General features: G+C 31.3%; 1 protein-coding gene across 1 annotated transcript in view; it reads right to left on the bottom strand.

Annotated features, from left to right (window-relative positions):
- The window catches only part of LOC119605221 (myb-like protein U), a 47,222-nt gene that overhangs the window by 13,254 nt on the left and 10,603 nt on the right, over positions 1-23,365 (bottom strand). The gene's annotated exons all lie outside the window — the stretch shown is intronic.

The following is a 23,365-nucleotide window of genomic DNA, read 5'->3' as shown; positions in this document are numbered from 1 at the left end:
CTATAGTCTAGTCTATAGTCTAGTCTATAGTCTAGTCTATAGTCTAGTCTATAGTCTAGTCTATAGTCTAGTCTATAGTCTAGTCTATAGTCTAGTCTATAGTCTAGTCTATAGTCTAGTCTATAGTCTAGTCTATAGTCTAGTCTATAGTCTAGTCTATAGTCTAGTCTATAGTCTAGTCTATAGTCTAGTCTATAGTCTAGTCTATAGTCTAGTCTATAGTCTAGTCTATAGTCTAGTCTATAGTCTAGTCTACAGTCTAGTCTATAGTCTAGTCTATAGTCTAGTCTATAGTCTAGTCTATAGTCTAGTCTATAGTCTAGTCTATAGTCTAGTCATAGTCTAGTCTATAGTCTAGTCTATAGTCTAGTCTATAGTCTAGTCTATAGTCTAGTCTATAGTCTAGTCATAGTCTAGTCTATAGTCTAGTCTATAGTCTAGTCTATAGTCTAGTCTATAGTCTAGTCTATAGTCTAGTCTATAGTCTAGTCTATAGTCTAGTCTATAGTCTAGTCTATAGTCTAGTCTATAGTCTAGTCTATAGTCTAGTCTATAGTCTAGTCTATAGTCTAGTCTATAGTCTAGCCTATAGTCTAGTCTACAGTCTAGTCTATAGTCTAGTCTATAGTCTAGTCTATAGTCTAGTCTATAGTCTAGTCTATAGTCTAGTCTATAGTCTAGTCTATAGTCTAGTCTATGGTCTAGTCTATAGTCTAGTCTATAGCCTAGTCTATGGTCTAGTCTATAGTCTAGTCTATAGTCTAGTCTATAGTCTAGTCTATAGTCTAGTCTATAGTCTATTCTATAGTCTAGTCTATAGTCTAGTCTATAGTCTTGTCTATAGTCTAGTCTATAGTCTAGTCTATAGTCTAGTCTATAGTCTAGTCTATAGTCTAGGCTATAGTCTAGTCCATAGTCTAGTCTATAGTCTAGTCTATAGTCTAGTCTATAGTCTAGTCTATAGTCTAGTTTATATTCTAGTCCATAGTCTAGTCTATAGTCTAGTTTATATTCTGTTCTTCTAGTGAGTTCTAGTTCAGTTCTAGTTCAGTTCTAGTTCAGTTCTAGTTGAGTTCTAGTTCAGTTCTAGTTCAGTTCTAGTTCAGTTCTAGTTCAGTTCTAGTTCAGTTCTAGTTCAGTTCTAGTTCAGTTCTAGTTCAGTTCTAGTTCAGTTCTAGTTCAGTTCTAGTTCAGTTCTAGTTCAGTTCAGTTCTAGTTCAGTTCTAGTTCAGTTCTAGTTCAGTTCTAGTTCAGTTCTAGTTCAGTTCTAGTTCAGTTCTAGTTCAGTTCTAGTTCAGTTCTAGTTCAGTTCTAGTTCAGTTCTAGTTCAGTTCTAGTTCAGTTCTAGTTAAGTTCTAATCATAAACTATAGTCCATTGAGATAGGTCTAGTTTATAGTCGAAACTATTTTCTAGTATTCGATCCTAAATTAAAAAAAATACAATCTTGTTAAATTTACCACCCCCGTTACAAATTTGTGTTTTGTTCCAATTTTTTGCTATATGCCTTAAGACTTTATTGTGTACTAGCTTATTACCCGCTACTTTGTTAGCGAGGGTTTTTATAGAATGAGAAATATGTTGGCTCTTCATTTAGCAAGGAAAAAATAATATGTTTACAAAGATTACAAATTTTTAAATATTGGTAATTCCCTAATTTGAAGAAATGATGATTGTATATGTGTACTCAATTTTAAGTATTTAAAAGTCCACTTTTATAGATTCTCATTTACGCCGTGCTCTATATGCTTAATTTCATGTTTTTAGGTTGAATTTTATAGAAAACTCAAAAAATACCAATCGAAGGACGAAAAAGTGCCAAAAAGTTCACTTTTATAGATTCTCATTAACTAAGGCCTCTGCATGCTTAATTTCATGTTTCTAGGTTTAATTTTATGGAAAACTCAAAAAGTACCAGTCGAAGTACGATAAAGTACCAAAAAGTCCCCTTTTATAGATTCTAATTTACTCCAGGCTCTACATGCTTAATTTTATGTTTCTAGGTTAAATTTTATAAAAAACTGAAAAAAGTACCAGTCGAAGAATGAAAAAGTACAAAAAAGTCTCCTTTTATAGATTCTTATTTACTCCGGGCTCTACATGCTTAATTTCATGTTTCTATGTTCAATTTTATAGAAAAATCAAAAAGTACCAATCGAAGAACAAAAAAGTACCAAAAAGGTCCTCTTTTATAGTTTCCAATTTACTCCGGGCTCTATATGCTTAATTTCATGTTTCTAGGTTCAATTTTATAGAAAAATCAAAAAGTTCCAGTCGAAGAACGAAAAAGTATCAAAAAGTCCCCTTATATATTCCCATTAACTAAGGGCTCTGCATGCTTAATTTCATGTTTCTAGGTTAAATTTTATAGAAAAATCAAAAAGTACCAGTCGAAGAACGAAAAAGTACCAAAAAGTCCCCTTATATATTCCCATTAACTAAGGGCTCTGCATGCTTAATTTCATGTTTCTAGGTTTAATTTGATAGAAAACTCAAAAAGTACCAGTCGAAGGACGAAAAAGTACCAAAAAGTCCCCTATTATAGATTCTCATTCACTCTGGGCTCTACATGCTTAAATTCATGTTTCTAGGTTAAATTTTATAGAAAACTCAAAAAGTACCAGTCGAAAGACGAAAAAGTTCCAAAAAGTCCCCTTTTATAGATTCTCATTTACTAAGGGCTCTACATGCTTCATTTCATGTTTCTAGGTTAAATTTTATAGAAAACTCAAAAAGTACTCTACATGTCGAAGGACGAAAAAGTACCAAAAAGTCCCCTTTTATAGATTCTCATTTACTAAGGGCTCTACATGCTTAATTTCATGTTTCTAGGTTAAATTTTATAGAAAACTCAAAAAGTACCAGTTGAAGGATGAAAAAGTACCAAAAAGTCCCCTTTTATAGATTCTCATTTACTAAGGGCTCTACATGCTTAATTTCATGTTTCTAGGTTAAATTTTATAGAAAACTCAAAAAGTACCAGTGGAAGGACGAAAAAGTATCAAAAAGTCCCCTTTTATAGATTCTCATTTACTAAGGGCTCTACATGCTTAATTTTATGTTTCTAGGTTAAATTTTATAGAAAACTCAAAAAGTACCAGTCGAAAGACGAAAAAGTCCCCTTTTATAGATTCTCATTTACTAAGGGCTCTACATGCTTAATTTCATGTTTCTAGGTTAAATTTTATAGAAAACTCAAAAAGTACCAGTCGAAGGACGAAAAAGTACAAAAAAGTCCCCTATTATAGATTCTCATTTACTCTGGGCTCTACATGCTTAATTTCATGTTTGTAGGTTAAATTTTATAGAAAACTCAAAAAGTACCAGTCGAAGGACGAAAAAGTACCAAAAAGTCCCCTATTATAGATACTCATTTACTCCGGGCTCTACATGCTTAAATTCATGTTTCTAGGTTAAATTTTATAGAAAACTCAAAAAGTACCAGTCGAAAGACGAAAATGTTCCAAAAAGTCCCCTTTTATAGATTCTCATTTACTCCGGGCTACATGCTTAATTTCATGTTTCTAGGTTAAATTTTATAGAAAACTCAAAAAGTATCGGTCGAAAGACGAAAAAGTACCAAAAAGTCCCCTTTTATAGATTCTCATTTACTAAGGGCTCTACATGCTTAATTTCATATTTCTAGGTTAAATTTTATAGAAAACTCAAAAAGTACCAGTCGAAGGATGAAAAAGTACCAAAAAGTCCCCTTTTATAGATTCTCATTTACTAAGGGCTCTACATGCTTAATTTCATGTTTCTAGGTTAAATTTTATAGAAAACTCAAAAAGTACCAGTCGAAAGACGAAAAAGTACCAAAAAGTCCCCTTTTATAGATTCTCATTTACTAAGGGCTCTACATGCTTAATTTCATGTTTCTAGGTTAAATTTTATAGAAAACTCAAAAAGTACCAGAAGAAAGACGAAAAAGTACCAAATAGTCCCCTTTTATAGATTCTCATTTACTAAGGGCTCTACATGCTTAATTTTATGTTTCTAGGTTAAATTTTATAGAAAACTCAAAAAGTACCAGTCGAAGGACGAAAAAGTACCAAAAAGTCCCCTTTTATAGATTCTCATTAACTAAGGCCTCCGCATGCTTAATTTCATGTTTCTAGGTTAAATTTTATAGAAAACTCAAAAAGTACCAGTCGAAGGACGAAAAAGTACCAAAAAGTCCCTTTTATAGATTCTCATTTACTCCGGGCTCTACATGCTTAATTTCATGTTTTTAGGTTAAATTTTATAGAAAACTCAAAAAGTACCAGTCGAAGGACGAAAAAGTACCAAAAAGTCCCCTATTATAGATTCTCATTTACTCTGGGCTCTACATGCTTAATTTCATGTTTCTAGGTTAAATTTTATAGAAAACTCAAAAAAGTACAAGTCGAAGGACGAAAAAGTACCAAAAAGTCCCCTATTATAGATTCTCATTTACTCTGGGCTCTACATGCTTAAATTCATGTTTCTAGGTTAAATTTTATAGAAAACTCAAAAAGTACCAGTCGAAAGACGAAAAAGTTCCAAAAAGTCCCCTTTTATAGATTCTCATTTACTCCGGGCTCTACATGCTTAATTTTATGTTTCTAGGTTAAATTTTATAGAAAACTCAAAAAGTACCAGTCGAAAGACGAAAAAGTACCAAAAAGTCCCCTTTTATAGATTCTCATTTACTCTGGGCTCTACATGCTTAATTTCATGTTTCTAGGTTAAATTTTATAGAAAACTCAAAAAGTACCAGTCGAAGGACGAAAAAGTACCAAAAAGTCCCCTATTATAGATTCTCATTTACTCTGGGCTCTACATGCTTAATTTCATGTTTGTAGATTAAATTTTATAGAAAACTCAAAAAGTACCAGTCGAAGGACGAAAAAGTACCAAAAAGTCCCTTATTATAGATTCTCATTTACTCTGGACTCTACATGCTTAAATTCATGTTTCTAGGTTAAATTTTATAGAAAACTCAAAAAGTATCAGTCGAAAGACGAAAAAGTACCAAAAAGGTCCCCTTTTATAGATTCTCATTTACTAAGGGCTCTACATGCTTAATTTCATGTTTCTAGGTTAAATTTTATAGAAAACTCAAAAAGTACCAGTCGAAGGACGAAAAAGTACCAAAAAGTCCCCTATTATAGATTCTCATTTACTCTGGGCTCTACATGCTTAAATTCATGTTTCTAGGTTAAATTTTATAGAAAACTCAAAAAGTACCAGTCGAAAGGCGAAAAAGTTCCAAAAAGTCCCCTTTTATAGATTCTCATTTACTCCGGGCTCTACATGCTTAATTTCATGTTTCTAGCTTTAATTTTAAAGAAAACTCAAAAAAGTACCTGTGTAGAACGAAAAAGTAGCGAAAAGTCCCTTTATTATTAATTTCATGTTTCTATTTCAATATCATAGAAAACTCAAAAAGGACCAGTTGGAGAATGAAAAGTACCAAAAAATATCACTTGGTACCGGGGTTCCAAATAACACCCCATTAGGATATGTAGTGTTTTTAAATTTAAAAATTTTATCAAAATTCGATCATTGTGGTTGAATAAAATCAAATTTCCCATTTTTACCCCTTTTGGTACTTTTTTCCTCCCCATTAACGAAATAAAAATTCTATTCCAAAAAGTTGCAACATCGTAGTGGGAGCCCCTTATTATGTATTCATATGTATAAGTTAATAAACCAAAAACAATGTTTTATGAAAAAAGTACCAAAAATAGGTAAAATTTTAACCCCTTAAACGTCCGAATATCCAAAAAGTACTAAATTCATATTTTTATTTTTTCGTTAAGTTATGAAGGAGTCAAAAATATTTTTTGAATGTGCACTGGTTTAAAAGATACATGGGGTGCGAAAAAAGTACCAAAATACAGTTTTTACCCGTTTATTCCCTAAAGGGGCCGAATTTTAAAAAAGTACCAGACACCTGTCCGTTTATTTTTTAAATGAACGGCGATAAGCTTTAAACTGTTTTTGTATCTTTTCTAGTTTAGGAGATATAAGGTTACCGAATTTACCCGTTTTTACCCTTTTTTACCCCCTAAACATTCGAATTTCCAAAAATCCCGTCTTAGTGGATCTATTTGGCGGGAGACCAACCTCCTGTCCAAATTTCAGCTCTTTAGCTTCAACCGTTTAGGCTGTGCGATGATGAATCAGTCAGTGAATCAGTCAGTCAGTCAGTCAGTAACGTTAGAATTTTATATATATAGATTGTTGTTTTCCAAAGGATCTTTGTTTATATTTTTATACAAATTATTTTCTCTCACAAGCAACAGTCTTTTTCTTTTGAGCTTTTAAAACCTCCTGGAAATTTCTAGTTCTAGAAAAAACGAAAATGTATATAAAATGTTCTTTTTCAAAATAAATAATGTTTTATCCAAATTTTTATCTTTAATCGCGAAAGTAATAAATTTACTTTCGGTTTTAACTTTTAATTATTGTTGCTGCAAGTATTTAGCACAATTTTGTAAGATTTTAAAAAAACTACACACACTATTATTAAAACACTTCTGTGTGGAAAAGAAAAATAGCATTTTAAATATTGTATGTGTGTGTGTGGCTAAGGATGCGGAAATAGCAAATATCCGCATTGCGCGCCTATTAACACAGTAATTTATACAGTAATAAATACACTTTGTTCACAACAAAACAAATAATTTTGTATTTACAACCATTTTAGAGTATGAGATGTTGATTTTCTTGCCAAAAATTACTTAAAATTGTATACCAAACTCACACGACTACAAATACCCCTCACATATACTATGGCAAAGAAAAATAAACAAATCAAACACATTTACACTATTGTCATAAACTACTTGCACGTAAACTTCTATTTGTCGGCACAGTGGGTTGGCTTTTATAATTATTATTATTTAAATACTTCCCCCATTTGGCAAAAACATGTTTAAATTTGTTTAATATTTCCTGTTGATTATTATTTGTTGTAAATATTTTATTAACTTTAATATTGTTATAACAAACAAATAACACTTGTTAACCCATAGTGCTTCAGCTATTGCCATGACATGACACTTAACTTTTATATAAAGTTTATATTTTTATTTGTTTTAAAAGCGTGACTAAATTTTAGTACATTTTCTATTTTTAAAATATAATAATAACAACAACGAATGAAAGAAAATAACAAAAAAAATATATAAATTTATTATGACAAATCATGACTATTATTGAAGGTATTTTGACATTGTTTATTTATAATAGATACAGGTATACAAACATGTCAAAGTTAAACACCGAAAAAATTAGATTCAAAAGTCTATAATCTAGTCTATATCATAGTCTAGTCTGAACTATAGTCTAGCCTATAGCCTGTATTATAGTCTAATCTATAGAGTGGACTATAGTGTAGTCCACAATCTTTTTCAAAATTTAGTTCATAGTCTAGTCTATTCTATAGTATAGTCTATAGTGTAGTCTATAGTGTAGTCTATAGTCTAGTCTATAGTCTAGTCTATAGTCTAGTCTATAGTCTAGTCTATAGTCTAGTCTATAGTCTAGTCTATAGTCTAGTCTATAGTCTAGTCTATAGTCTACTCTATAGTCTAGTCTATAGTCTATAGTCTAGTCTATAGTCTAGTCTATAGTCTAGTCTATAGTCTAGTCTATAGTCTAGTCTATAGTCTAGTATATAGTCTAGTCTATAGTCTAGTCTATAGTCCTAGTCTATCTAGTCTATAGTCTAGTCTATAGTCTAGTCTATAGTCTAGTCTATAGTCTAGTCTATAGTCTAGTCTATAGTCTAGTCTATAGTCTAGTCTATAGTCTAGTCTATAGTCTAGTCTATAGTCTAGTCTATAGTCTAGTCTATAGTCTAGTCTATAGTCTAGTCTATAGTCTAGTCTATAGTCTAGTCTATAGTCTAGTCTATAGTCTAGTCTATAGTCTAGTCTATAGTCTAGTCTATAGTCTAGTCTATAGTCTAGTCTATAGTCTAGTCTATAGTCTAGTCTATAGTCTAGTCTATAGTCTAGTCTATAGTCTAGTCTATAGTCTAGTCTATAGTCTAGTCTATAGTCTAGTCTATAGTCTAGTCTATAGTCTAGTCTATAGTCTAGTCTATAGTCTAGTCTATAGTCTAGTCTATAGTCTAGTCTATAGTCTAGTCTATAGTCTAGTCTATAGTCTAGTCTATAGTCTAGTCTATAGTCTAGTCTATAGTCTAGTCTATAGTCTAGTCTATAGTCTAGTCTATAGTCTAGTCTATAGTCTAGTCTATAGTCTAGTCTATAGTCTAGTCTATAGTCTAGTCTATAGTCTAGTCTATAGTCTAGTCTATAGTCTAGTCTATAGTCTAGTCTATAGTCTAGTCTATAGTCTAGTCTATAGTCTAGTCTAGTCTAGTCTATAGTCTAGTCTATAGTCTAGTCTATAGTCTAGTCTATAGTCTAGTCTATAGTCTAGTCTATAGTCTAGTCTATAGTCTAGTCTATAGTCTAGTCTATAGTCTAGTCTATAGTCTAGTCTATAGTCTAGTCTATAGTCTAGTCTATAGTCTAGTCTATAGTCTAGTCTATAGTCTAGTCCATAGTCTAGTCTATAGTCTAGTCTATAGTCTAGTCTATAGTCTAGTCTATAGTCTAGTCTATAGTCTAGTCTATAGTCTAGTCTATAGTCTAGTCTATAGTCTAGTCTATAGTCTAGTCTATAGTCTAGTCTATAGTCTAGTCTATAGTCTAGTCTATAGCCTAGTCTATAGTCTAGTCTACAGTCTTGTGTATAATGTAGTGTATGGTCTAGTCTATTGTCTTGTCTTTAATATAGTTTATATGTAACCAACCTAAATATAATATATAGCTTTTCTTTCTGTGTACCAGTCTGTGTAGTTTTCCACGGTGGCCCAATGTAAATATGTTAAAAACAATATTGTCATGTTTTAGTTTATTATTTATACTAGACAACATTACATATTGTATTATTTCATAGCTTAATATTATATTTGAACTCAAATTCCTATTTAAAAGGTAAATAAAATCATAAAAATTAATTTTCCATAACAATCATTCTTTAACAATTTGGTTTAATTTCGTAAATGCAATAAAATCTATTATCCACTACCCTACCCCACTGTGCTAATTCTTTGCAATTATTATTCACTTATTGTAAAAAGACTTTTGCCAAATTTTTAGCGACAATTACGAAAATCTACCCAACACACAAAAAATAGCTATAAAATACCACAAACTACGTTCACATTATCAACAAGTTTTGTGAAATTTAATGTCATTTTTCAATTGTCACAGCAAATAACATTTTGCATATGAATTGCAGAAAGTGTCATTTAGCATCATAAATTTTCATTTTCAAAATAAATGTTTATTTTAAGACTTGTCTAGCTTAAACGGCGCATAATTTACAGATAATTGTGAAATAAATTTAATTTGATTCTAGTGAACATTTGTTTGATTTGATTTAGTAGTCAAAAGTTATGGGGGAACTTGAATGAAAAGAGGTGAGAAAGTGTGGGAATAAATAATATGTATAAATTAGAGGCTATAGTTCGCTATAAACTACAGGCAAGGCTCCTGAATGGGTTAAAATCTAAAACTATACCAAAAACAACTATCTATAGATAGTCTATAGTCTATAGACTAGACTATACACTAGACTAGACTATACACTAGATTAGACTATAGACTATACCATAGACTTGACTATAGACTAGACTATAAACTAGACTATAGATTAGACTATAGACTAGACTATAGACTAGACTATAGACTAGACTATAGACTAGACTATAGACTAGACTGTAGACTAGACTATAGACTAGACTATAGACTAGACTATAGACTAGACTATAGACTAGTCTATAGACTAGACTATTGACTAGACTATAGACTAGACTATAGACTAGACTATAGACTAGACTATAGACTAGACTATAGACTAGACCATAGACTAGACTATAGACTAGACTATAGACTAGACTACAGACTAGACTATAGACTAGACTATAGACTAGACTAGACTAGACTATAGACTAGACTATAGACTAGACTATAGACTAGACTATAGACTAGACTATAGACTAGACTATAGACTAGACTATAGACTAGACTATAGACTAGACTATAGACTAGACTATAGACTAGACTATAGACTAGACTATAGACTAGACTATAGACTAGACTATAGACTAGACTATAGACTAGACTATAGACTAGACTATAGAAGACTATAGACTACTATAGACTAGACTATAGACTAGACTATAGACTAGACTATAGACTAGACTATAGACTAGACTATAGACTAGACTATAGACTAGACTATAGACTAGACTATAGACTAGACTATAAGACTAGACTATAGACTAGACTATAGACTAGACTATAGACTAGACTATAGACTAGACTATAGACTAGACTATAGACTAGACTATAGACTAGACTATAGACTAGACTATAGACTAGACTATAGACTAGACTATAGACTAGACTATAGACCAGACTATAGACTAGACACTATAGACTAGACTATAGACTAGACTATAGACTAGACTATAGACTACACTATAGACTAGACTGTAGACTAGACTATAGACTAGACTATAGACCTAGACTATAGACTAGACTATAGACTAGACTATAGACTAGACTCTATACTAGACTATAGACTAGACTATAGACTAGACTATAGACTAGACTATAGACTAGACTATAGACTAGACCTATAGACTAGACTATAGACTAGACTATAGACTAGACTATAGACTAGACTATAGACTAGACTATAGACTAGACTATAGACTAGACTATAGACTAGACTATGACTATAGACTAGACTATAGACTAGACTATAGACTAGACTATAGACTAGACTATAGACTAGACTATAGACTAGACTATAGACTAGACTATAGACTAGACTATAGACTAGACTATAGACTAGACTATAGGACTAGACTATAGACTAGACTATAGACTAGACTATAGACTAGACTATAGACTAGACTATAGACTAGACTATAGACTAGACTATAGACTAGACTATAGACTAGACTATAGACTAGACTATAGACTAGACTATAGACTAGACTAATAGACTAGACTATAGACTAGACTATAGACTAGACTATAGACTAGACTATAGACTAGACTATAGACTAGACTATAGACTAGACTATAGACTAGACTATAGACTAGACTATAGACTAGACTATAGACTAGACTATAGACTAGACTATAGACTAGACTATAGACTAGACTATAGACTAGACTATAGACTAGACTATAGACTAGACTATAGACTAGACTATAGACTAGACTAGACTAGACTATAGACTAGACTATAGACTAGACTATAGACTAGACTAAGACTAGCTATAGACTAGACCTATAGACTGGACATAGACTAGCTATAGACTAGACTATAGACTAGACTATAGACTGAGACTATAGACTAGACTATAGACTAGACTATAGACTAGACTATAGACTAGACTATAGACTAGACTATAGACTAGACTATAGACTAGAACTATAGACTAGACTATAGACTAGACTATAGACTAGACTATAGACTAGACTATAGACTAGACTATAGACTAGACTATAGACTAGACTATAGACTAGACTATAGAACTAGACTATAGACTAGACTATAGACTAGACTATAGACTAGACTATAGACTAGACTATAGACTAGACTATAGACTAGACTATAGACTAGCTATAGACTAGACTATAGACTAGACTATAGACTAGAACTATAGACTAGACTATAGACTGACTATAGACTAGACTATAGACTAGCTATAGACTAGACTATAGACTAGACTATAGACTAGACTATAGACTAGACTATAGACTAGACTATAGACTAGACTATAGACTAGACTATAGACTAGACTATAGACTAGACTATAGACTAGACTATAGACTAGACTATAGACTAGACTATAGACTAGACTATAGACTAGACTATAGACTAGACTATAGACTAGACTATAGACTAGACTATAGACTAGACTATAGACTAGACTATAGACTAGACTATAGACTAGACTATAGACTAGACTATAGACTAGACTATAGACTAGACTATAGACTAGACTATAGACTAGACTATAGACTAGACTATAGACTAGACTATAGACTAGACTATAGACTAGACTATAGACTAGACTATAGACTAGACTATAGACTAGACTATAGACTAGACTATAGATTAGACTAAAGACTAGACTATAGACTATACTATAGACTAGACTATAGACAAGACTATAGAGAAGACTATAGACTAAAATAGACCAGAGTACGGATAATAGAATAGACTACATTTCTAACTAAAGAACACACCATATTCTGGTGTACAATTTAGACTATAGTCCAAACTATAATTTAGACTATAGTCCTGACTATAGTTTAGACTATAGTCCTAACTACTGTTCGGTCTATAGTTCAGACTAATTCAGACTACAGTCTAGACTCTATATTAATCTATACTACTAGAGTAGACTATAATCCAAACTATAGATTAGACTACTTCAGAATATATACTGGACTATAGTCCAGAATAAACTATACACTAAACTGTAGCATAGACCTTATTCCAGTCCAGTCTACAATCCAGAGTATTGTTCAGACTATAGTTCAAACTATAGTCCAGACTATATTTCAAACTATAGTCCAGACTATAGTTTAGACTATAATTCGGACTATAGTCCAGTCTGCAATCCAGAGTATTGTTCAGACAATAGTTCATACTATTGTCCATGCTATAGTTCACGCTATAGTCTAAGCTATAAATCGGATTGCAAATCTCTAGTTATTACTTTACATAATATAAGCTATAACTGAACAAAGTAAATAGTCCATTAGTTCCATTTTTTACCAAAAAAGCTAGTTAAAATATAACAGTGTCTATTTAGATGCCAAATTTATGTCATGTTAACTTAAGTTGTATGCTTTATTATTTCTTGTTTAATCAAAAAACTAATATTGGCAACATTTAAATATTTGTAAAGTGTCAGACATACTGTCACTGCAGCAAAAAAAAAAACACATGGTAATTATTGTTATTTTAAACAATTGTTTAGTTATATGTGAGAGGAAAATATTTATAGAAAAAAACAAAGTATTTTTAAACAAAAAATAATCATATGTATGATGAGGGGACCAGTAGGAAATTTTGAAAAAATTTTAAAATGAGGAAAATTTATTAAAAATATAGAAAATTTTCTGAATTGAAAACGGCCTTTTTAAAAATTTATAGAAAATTTTTCACAAATTTAAAGTTTTTGATAACCCCTTTTATGAAAAAAAAACACGCCCCTGTTTTTTATTTATTTTAATGATGCCGAAGTCTAAATGTTGTCTAAAGAGTGCTGAACCAACAACAACAAGAATTTTTCTTTTTTGCGGTAAAATTTTGTAAGAGTAAAAAAAAACAAATGAAAATGTTGTGAGAGTGAAAAAAAAATTAATTATTTTTCTTTATTTGTAAAAATGTTTGTTTGTAATTTTGTTTTTTGCCTAGACAACGTTAAAGCCCTTGACCTTGATGGCATAGAATTTGAAAAATGTTTGTTGTGATTTGAAAAATTGTTAACAAAAACAACAAAAACATGTTCTTGACATGATGATAATCGATCTTTTTTATAACAACAAAAACACATATGTCTTTAATCCCAAAACAAATATCGGGATCTTAGGCATAAAAACTTTTAAAGGGTTTTGATTTATAGGACAATGAATTACATGTTTAAATTTATTAGTTTTCGAAATTTACGATTTTTTTCTCTTTTTTTTCAACATACATACATAATAATAATTCATATAGAAACACACACACTTAAACACTTAAAAATTTTTCTAATTTAGTTAAGAAAATTTTCAAAATATTTTCTTTAAATTCTTTTCCAATTTAGCTTTAAATTGTATTGTTTTCTTATTCCTTTGTTTTTTGTTTTTAATTTAGCCACTTTTTATACACAATTTAAATTTCTATACAAAATTTAACTAATTTATTTTACAACAATTTTATATATTTTGTATGTTGTTTTTTATTTATATATATTTTTTGTTTTTATTTTTCAATTAAACATTTCTGTTAAAAGATCTTGTCTATGTTTTGACGTCTCGACCACAAATTTCGAACTGATGCTAAAGAGAGACACACAAAATTTTGTCAACGTTAAATTAAGAAAAATAAAGAAAACAACAACAACACTCAAATGGTCATTAGAGATTTAAAAATATTCTGCAAACAGTGGGCGGAAAAATTAACAAAGATCTGTATATATAGACAACTGACTAGACTATAGGGTAGACAACAGAGTAGACAATAGACTAGACTATAGGCTAGACTATAGACTAGACTATAGTAGCCTATAGTCTAGACTAGACTATAGGCTAGACTATAGACTAGACTATAGTAGCCTATAGTCTAGACTAGACTATAAACTAGACTAAAGGCTAGACTATAGACTAGACAATAGACTAGACTATAGACTAGACTATAGACTAGACTATAAACTAGACTATAGACTAGACTACACTATAGACTAGACTACACTATAGACTAGTCTAGACTATAGACCAAACTAACTAGACTACACTATAGACTAGACTACACTATAGACTAGTCTAGACTATAGACCAAACTAATGACTATAATATAGGCTAGACTAGACTATGCGCTCGACTATAGACTAAATTATAGAATAGACTAGACTATATACTAGACTATGGACTGCACTATAAACTAGACTATAGAATACACTATAAACAAGACTATAGACTACGCTATAAACAAGACTATAGACTACACTATAGTCTAGTCTATAGTCTACTCTTATAGTCTATAGTCTAGTCTATAGTCTAGTCTATAGTCTAGTCTATAGTCTAGTCTATAGTCTAGTCTATAGTCTAGTCTATAGTCTAGTCTATAGTCTAGTCTATAGTCTAGTCTATAGTCTAGTCTATAGTCTAGTCTATAGTCTAGTCTATAGTCTAGTCTATAGTCCAGTCTATAGTCTAGTCTATAGTCTAGTCTATAGTCTAGTCTATAGTCTAGTCTATAGTCTAGTCTATAGTCTAGTCCATAGTCTAGTCTATAGTCTAGTCTATAGTCTAGTCTATAGTCTAGTCTATAGTCTAGTCTATAGTCTAGTCTATAGTCTAGTCTATAGTCTAGTCTATAGTCTAGTCTATAGTCTAGTCTATAGTCTAGTCTATAGTCTAGTCTATAGTCTAGTCTATAGTCTAGTCTATAGTCTAGTCTATAGTCTAGTCTATAGTCTAGTCTATAGTCTAGTCTATAGTCTAGTCTATAGTCTAGTCTATAGTCTAGTCTATAGTCTAGTCTATAGTCTAGTCTATAGTCTAGTCTATAGTCTAGTCTATAGTCTAATCTATAGTCTAGTCTATAGTCTAGTCTATAGTCTAATCTATAGTCTAGTCTATAGTCTAGTCTATAGTCTAGTCTATAGTCTAGTCTATAGTCTAGTCTATAGTCTAGTCTATAGTCTAGTCTATAGTCTAGTCTATAGTCTAGTCTATAGTGTAGTCTATAGTCTAGTCTATAGTCTAGTCTATAGTCTAGTCTATAGTCTAGTCTATAGCCTAGTCTATAGTCTAGTCTATAGTCTAGTCTATAGTCTAGTCTATAGTCTAGTCTATAGTCTAGTCTATAGTCTAGTCTATAGTCTAGTCTATAGTCTAGTCTATAGTCTAGTCTATAGTCTAGTCTATAGTCTAGTCTATAGTCTAATCTCTAGTCTATAGTCTAGTCTATAGTCTAGTCTATAGTCTAGTCTATAGTCTAGTCTATAGTCTAGTCTATAGTCTAGTCTATAGTCTAGTCTATAGTCTAGTCTATAGTCTAGTCTATAGTCTAGTCTATAGTCTAGTCTATAGTCTAGTCTATAGTCTAGTCTATAGTCTAGTCTATAGTCTAGTCATAGTCTAGTCTATAGTCTAGTCTATAGTCTAGTCTATAGTCTAGTCTATAGTCTAGTCTATAGTCTAGTCTATAGTCTAGTCTATAGTCTAGTCTATAGTCTAGTCTATAGTCTAGTCTATAGTCTAGTCTATAGTCTAGTCTATAGTCTAGTCTATAGTCTAGTCTATAGTCTAGTCTATAGTCTAGTCTATAGTCTAGTCTATAGTCTAGTCTATAGTCTAGTCTATAGTCTAGTCTATAGTCTAGTCTATAGTCTAGTCTATAGTCTAGTCTATAGTCTAGTCTATAGTCTAGTCTATAGTCTAGTCTATAGTCTACTCTATAGTCTAGTCTATAGTCTAGTCTATAGTCTAGTCTATAGTCTAGTCTATAGTCTAGTCTATAGTCTAGTCTATAGTCTAGTCTATAGTCTAGTCTGTAGTCTAGTCTATAGTCTAGTCTGTAGTCTAGTCTATAGTCTAGTCTATAGTCTAGTCTATAGTCTAGTCTATAGTCTAGTCTATAGTCTAGTCTATAGTCTAGTCTATAGTCTAGTCTATAGTCTAGTCTATAGTCTAGTCTATAGTCTAGTCTATAGTCTAGTCTATAGTCTAGTCTATAGTCTAGTCTATAGTCTAGTCTATAGTCTAGTCTATAGTCTAGTCTATAGTCTAGTCTATAGTCTAGTCTATAGTCTAGTCTATAGTCTAGTCTATAGTCTAGTCTATAGTCTAGTCTATAGTCTAGTCTATAGTCTAGTCTATAGTCTAGTCTATAGTCTAGTCTATAGTCTAGTCTATAGTCTAGTCTATAGTCTAGTCTAGTCTATAGTCTAGTCTATAGTCTAGTCTATAGTCTAGTCTATAGTCTAGTCCATAGTCTAGTCTATAGTCTAGTCCATAGCTAGTCTATTCTAGTCTATAGTCTAGTCTAGTCTATAGTCTAGTCTAGTCTAGTCTATAGTCTAGTCTAGTCTAGTCTATAGTCTAGTCTATAGTGTAGTCTATAGTCTAGTCTATAGTCTAGTCTATAGTCTTCTATAGAGTCTAGTCTAGCATATAGTCTTAGTCCTAGTCCTAGTCGAATCGTAGTCTAGTTCTATAGTCTAGTCTATAGTCTAGTCTATAGTCTAGTCTATAGTCTAGTCTATAGTCTAGTCTATAGTCTAGTCTATAGTCTAGTCTATAGTCTAGTCTATAGTCTAGTCTATAGTCTAGTCTATAGTCTAGTCTATAGTCTAGTCTATAGTGTAGTCTATAGTCTATAGTCTAGTCTATAGTCTAGTCTATATCTAGTCTATAGTCTAGTCTATAGTCCTAGTCTATAGTCTAGTCTATAGTCTAGTCTATAGTCTAGTCTATAGTCTAGTCTATAGTCTAGTCTATAGTCTAGTCTATAGTCTAGTCTATAGTCTAGTCTATAGTCTAGTCTATAGTCTAGTCTATAGTCTAGTCTATAGTCTAGTCTATAGTTCTAGTCTATAGTCTAGTCTATAGTCTAGTCTATAGTCTAGTCTATAGTCTAGTCTATAGTCTAGTCTATAGTCTAGTCTATAGTCTAGTCTATAGTCTAGTCTATTCTAGTCTATAGTCTAGTCTATAGTCTAGTCTATAGTCTAGTCGTCTATAGTCTAGTCTATAGTCTAGTCTATAGTCTAGTCTATAGTCTAGTCTATAGTCTAGTCTATAGTCTAGTCTATAGTCTAGTCTATAGTATAGTCTATAGTCTAGTCATAGTCTAGTCTATAGTCTAGTCTATAGTCTAGTCTATAGTCTAGTCTATAGTCTAGTCTATAGTCTAGTCTATAGTCTAGTCTATAGTCTAGTCTATAGTCTAGTCTATAGTCTAGTCTAGTCTAGTCTATAGTCTAGTCTATAGTCTAGTCTATAGTCTAGTCTATAGTCTAGTCTATAGTCTAGTCTATAGTCTCTCTATAGTCTAGTCTATAGTCTAGTCTATAGTCTAGTCTATAGTCTAGTCTATAGTCTAGTCTATAGTCTAGTCTATAGTCTAGTCTATAGTCTAGTCTGTAGTCTAGTCTATAGTCTAGTCTGTAGTCTAGTCTATAGTCTAGTCTATAGTCTAGTCTATAGTCTAGTCTATAGTCTAGTCTATAGTCTAGTCTATAGTCTAGTCTATAGTCTAGTCTATAGTCTAGTCTATAGTCTAGTCTATAGTCTAGTCTATAGTCTAGATAGTCTAGTCTATAGTCTAGTCTATAGTCTAGTCTATAGTCTAGTCTATAGTCTAGTCTATAGTCTAGTCTATAGTCTAGTCTATAGTCTAGTCTATAGTCTAGTCTATAGTCTAGTCTATAGTCTAGTCTATAGTCTAGTCTATAGTCTAGTCTATAGTCTAGTCTATAGTCTAGTCTATAGTCTAGTCTATAGTCTAGTCTATAGTCTAGTCTATAGTCTAGTCTATAGTCTAGTCTATAGTCTAGTCTATAGTCTAGTCTATAGTCTAGTCTATAGTCTAGTCTAGTCTATAGTCTAGTCTATAGTCTAGTCTATAGTCTAGTCTATAGTCTAGTCCATAGTCTAGTCTATAGTCTAGTCCATAGTCTAGTCTATAGTCTAGTCTATAGTCTAGTCTAGTCTATAGTCTAGTCTAGTCTAGTCTATAGTCTAGTCTAGTCTAGTCTAGTCTAGTCTAGTCTAGTCTATAGTCTAGTCTAGTCTATAGTCTAGTCTAGTCTATAGACTAGTCTAGTCTATAGTCTAGTCTATAGTCTAGTCTATAGTCTAGTCTATAGTCTAGTCTATAGTCTAGTCTATAGTCTAGTCTATAGTCTAGTCTATAGTCTAGTCTAGTCTATAGTGTCTAGTCTAGTCTAGTCTAGTCTAGTCTAGTCTAGTCTAGTCTAGTCTATAGTCTAGTCTAGTCTAGTCTAGTCTAGTCTAGTCTAGTCTAGTCTAGTCTAGTCTCTCTATAGTCTAGTCTAGTCTATAGTCTAGTCTAGTCTAGTCTATAGTCTAGTCTAGTCTATAGTCTAGTCTAGTCTAGTCTAGTCTAGTCTAGTCTAGTCTAGTCTATAGTCTAGTCTAGTCTATAGTCTAGTCTATAGTCTAGTCTATAGTCTAGTCTAGTCTAGTCTATAGTCTAGTCTAGTAGTCTATAGTCTAGTCTATAGTCTAGTCTATAGTCTAGTCTATAGTCTAGTCTATAGTCTAGTCTATAGTCTAGTCTATAGTCTAGTCTAAGTCTAGTCTATAGTCTAGTCTATAGTCTAGTCTATAGTCTAGTCTATAGTCTAGTCTATAGTCTAGTCTATAGTCTAGTCTATAGTCTAGTCTATAGTCTAGTCTATAGTCTACTCTATAGTCTAGTCTATAGTCTACTCTATAGTCTAGTCTATAGTCTAGTCTATAGTCTAGTCTATAGTCTAGTCTATAGTCTAGTCTATAGTCTAGTCTATAGTCTAGTCTATAGTCTAGTCTATAGTCTAGTCTATAGTCTAGTCTATAGTCTAGTCTATAGTCTAGTCTATAGTCTAGTCTATAGTCTAGTCTATAGTCTAGTCTATAGTCTAGTCTATAGTCTAGTCTATAGTCTAGTCTATAGTCTAGTCTATAGTCTAGTCTATAGTCTAGTCTATAGTCTAGTCTATAGTCTAGTCTATAGTCTAGTCTATAGTCTAGTCTATAGTCTAGTCTATAGTCTAGTCTATAGTCTAGTCTATAGTCTAGTCTATAGTCTAGTCTATAGTCTAGTCTATAGTCTAGTCTATAGTCTAGTCTATAGTCTAGTCTATAGTCTAGTCTATAGTCTAGTCTATAGTCTAGTCTATAGTCTAGTCTATAGTCTAGTCTATAGTCTAGTCTATAGTCTAGTCTATAGTCTAGTCTATAGTCTAGTCTATAGTCTAGTCTATAGTCTAGTCTATAGTCTAGTCTATAGTCTAGTCTATAGTCTAGTCTATAGTCTAGTCTATAGTCTAGTCTATAGTCTAGTCTATAGTCTAGTCTATAGTCTAGTCTATAGTCTAGTCTATAGTCTAGTCTATAGTCTAGTCTATAGTCTAGTCTATAGTCTAGTCTATAGTCTATATAGTCTAGTCTATAGTCTAGTCTATAGTCTAGTCTATAGTCTAGTCTATAGTCTAGTCTATAGTCTAGTCTATAGTCTAGTCTATAGTCTAGTCTATAGTCTAGTCTATAGTCTAGTCTATAGTCTAGTCTATAGTCTAGTCTATAGTCTAGTCTATAGTCTAGTCTATAGTCTAGTCTATAGTCTAGTCTATAGTCTAGTCTATAGTCTAGTCTATAGTCTAGTATAGTCTAGTCTATAGTCTAGTCTATAGTCTAGTCTATAGTCTAGTCTATAGTCTAGTCTATAGTCTAGTCTATAGTCTAGTCTATAGTCTAGTCTATAGTCTAGTCTATAGTCTAGTCTATAGTCTAGTCTATAGTCTAGTCTATAGTCTAGTCTATAGTCTAGTCTATAGTCTAGTCTATAGTCTAGTCTATAGTCTAGTCTATGTCTAGTCTATAGTCTGTTATAGTCTAGTCTATAGTCTAGTCTATAGTCTAGGTCTATAGTCTAGTCTATAGTCTAGTCTATAGTCTAGTCTATAGTCTAGTCTATAGTCTAAGTCTAGTCTAGTTCTATAGTCTAGTCTATAGTCTAGTCTATAGTTAGTCTATAGTCTAGTTATAGTCTAGTCTATAGTCTAGTCTATAGTCTAGTCTATAGTCTAGTCTATAGTCTAGTCTATAGTCTAGGTCTATAGTCTAGTCTATAGTCTAGTCTATAGTCTAGTCTATAGTCTAGTCTATAGTCTAGTCTATAGTCTAGTCTATAGTCTAGTCTATAGTCTAGCTCATAGTCTAGTCTATAGTCTCGTCTATAGTCTAGTCTATAGTCTAGTCTATAGTCTAGTCTATAGTCTAGTCTATGTCTAGTCTATAGTCTAGTCTATAGTCTAGTCTATAGTCTGTCTAAGTCTAGTCTATAGTCTAGTCTATAGTCTAGTCTATAGGTCTAGTCTATAGTCTAGTCATAGTCTAGTCTATAGTCTAGTCTATAGTCTAGTCTATAGTCTAGTCATATAGTCTAGTCTATAGTCTAGTCTATAGTCTAGTCTATAGTTTATAGACCATAATACAGATTATAGAATTGATTACAGTTCTAACTAAAGTACAGACTATATTCTGGTCTACAATTTTCACTATAGTCCAGACTATAGACCTGACTATTGTTCAGACTATAGTTCTGAATATAGTTCGGTCTATAGTTCAGACTAAAATTCAGACTAATTCAGACTACAGTCCAGACTATCGACAGAACTCTAGATTATAGAACAATTCAAACTATAGTCCAGACTATTGTCCAGACTATAGTTCATACTATAGTATAGACTATAGTTCAGACTGTAGTCCAGAGTCTAGTCGGGACTATAATTCAGACTATAGTTCAGACTATAGCCAGACGCTATAAGTTTACACTATAAGTCCACACTATAGTTCAGAATATAGTCCACACTATAGTTCAGACAATAGTTCATACTATAGTTCACAGTATTGTCCAGGTTATAGTTCAGTTTATAGTGTAGACTATAGGTCTACTTATACTATAGAGTCTACGGTATAAATTTACACCATAAGTCCACACTATAGTACAGATTATAGTACCGATTTGTCTAGACTACATTCCAGACTAGATTTTAGTCCAGACTTTAGAATTTTGGCCAGACTGTAGACTTTTCTTGTATATAGTGTACTCGCTGCTCAAGTTTATAGCCATATCCCTAGAATTAATTAATTGTTACTTGAAAGTTTTGATTCTTCCCAGCCCATTGTGCCTAGCTATTTATAACAATGTCTCTGCTATCTGATTGAGTGCGAAAAATCCGCACACTTAAGTGCGTGTGTGCGTTATTTTGACTTAAATTTTGTTTATACATCATTATGAATTATTAAGATTTATTTGCAATAAAAGAAAATTTATATTTAAATCTCACACCCACCAAAAACAAACGGCCAACAAAGTCAACCAAACTTGACCCTAATTAAGAGGTAATGATAGATTAGCAGAGATATATATAAAAAGAGATAAGAGAATTAATAAAATTAAGAGAAAATTTATGGGAATTTTTTGTTAAGTTTTTTTAAAATATCACACTTTCTCTTTTTCATCTTTAGAAATCTTCTTTTGTGAAAATAATTGTATTGATAAGTGAATAGTTAAAATAACAAGATTATGTTTGACGGTTTGTGTAAAAGACTTTTTGTTACAAACAAAAAAAGCACTTCAATTATAAAGAAATCTAGTTGAAAAGGAATTTGTTTTTCACACCCTTTTTAATACCAAATTGTTGTAGTAGTTATCCTATAAAAAAAGGATGTGTAGATTAGATTGATGGATTTGGGGGGGTGGAGGATGTAAATTAAATTTTTCTCTAACAACTGTCTATTGTTAACAGATGACACAGTTTATGAAATAGAATAATTGTTGTTGCAGGAAATTTCCATATTTTCAATAGATTTGTGAAATTAAAACTTGTATTGTTGACACTAAGTAAACAATAGATTTGTTTGTAAACATTTAAACATTGTTGACATAAAGTAAAATTTAAGTAAATAAAAGATAGTTCCGAATTTATGCCCTTAAAGCTAAATTTTTAACACTTTTTGAGTTATTTACATGTTATTGACATGATGTAAACAATCATTTTACTTTAGATTTTGTTGATTTTATACAAATTTAAAACATTTAAACAGAAAATATAGCTAATTTACTTCATTTACTCCATGTAAATATTAAGTAAACAATTGTTTACATTTGAATTTTTCAAAATTTTAAACGAATTTCTGTAATTTAAACCTTAATCACAGCTTTTTTACATTGTTTACCTGTGCTTGACATCATGTAAACAATAGATTTTCTCCGCTTTTTATAATTTTAAAACAAATTTAAGACATTAAAACATAAAATACAGTTAATTTACATTATTTACCTCATGTAAATATGGGGTAAACAATTGTTTACATTTGAAATTTTAACATTTTACTTAAAGTTTTAGTATAAAACTTGAATTTACCGCATTTTTACATTGTTTACTTATTGTTGACATTATGTAAACAATGGATTTTCTTAATTTTTTATACATTTTATAAAGTTTTAAAACATTTTTACAAAAGAATTAAAACATTTACATATTTTACATGGTGTAAACAATTGATTTTGTGTAAAATTTTAATATTTTTTTAAAAGATTTAAGTTTTAAAATCTAAAATGTTTTAGTTTTTTACAATATTTACCCACTTTTTTACATTATTTACCTAGTGTCAACAATGTAAATTTAAAGTACTATAATTCTACTTTAATTTGGCAAACTTTAAATCGATGTAAATTATGTAATTTTAAAGAAAATCAATTGTTTACATGATGTCAACAATGTGTAAACAATATAAAATTTACTCAAGTATAAGATGACAAGCTGTAAGTTAGTAAAAAAA

Source organism: Lucilia sericata, unplaced genomic scaffold (genome assembly GCF_015586225.1).
Source record: "Lucilia sericata isolate MDLA Ls3-8-SP2 unplaced genomic scaffold, ASM1558622v1 Contig000466F_arrow, whole genome shotgun sequence".
Lineage (NCBI taxonomy): Eukaryota > Metazoa > Arthropoda > Insecta > Diptera > Calliphoridae > Lucilia > Lucilia sericata.
The sequence above is the reverse complement of the archived record's forward strand: the minus strand, read 5'-3'. Positions and strand labels throughout refer to the sequence as shown.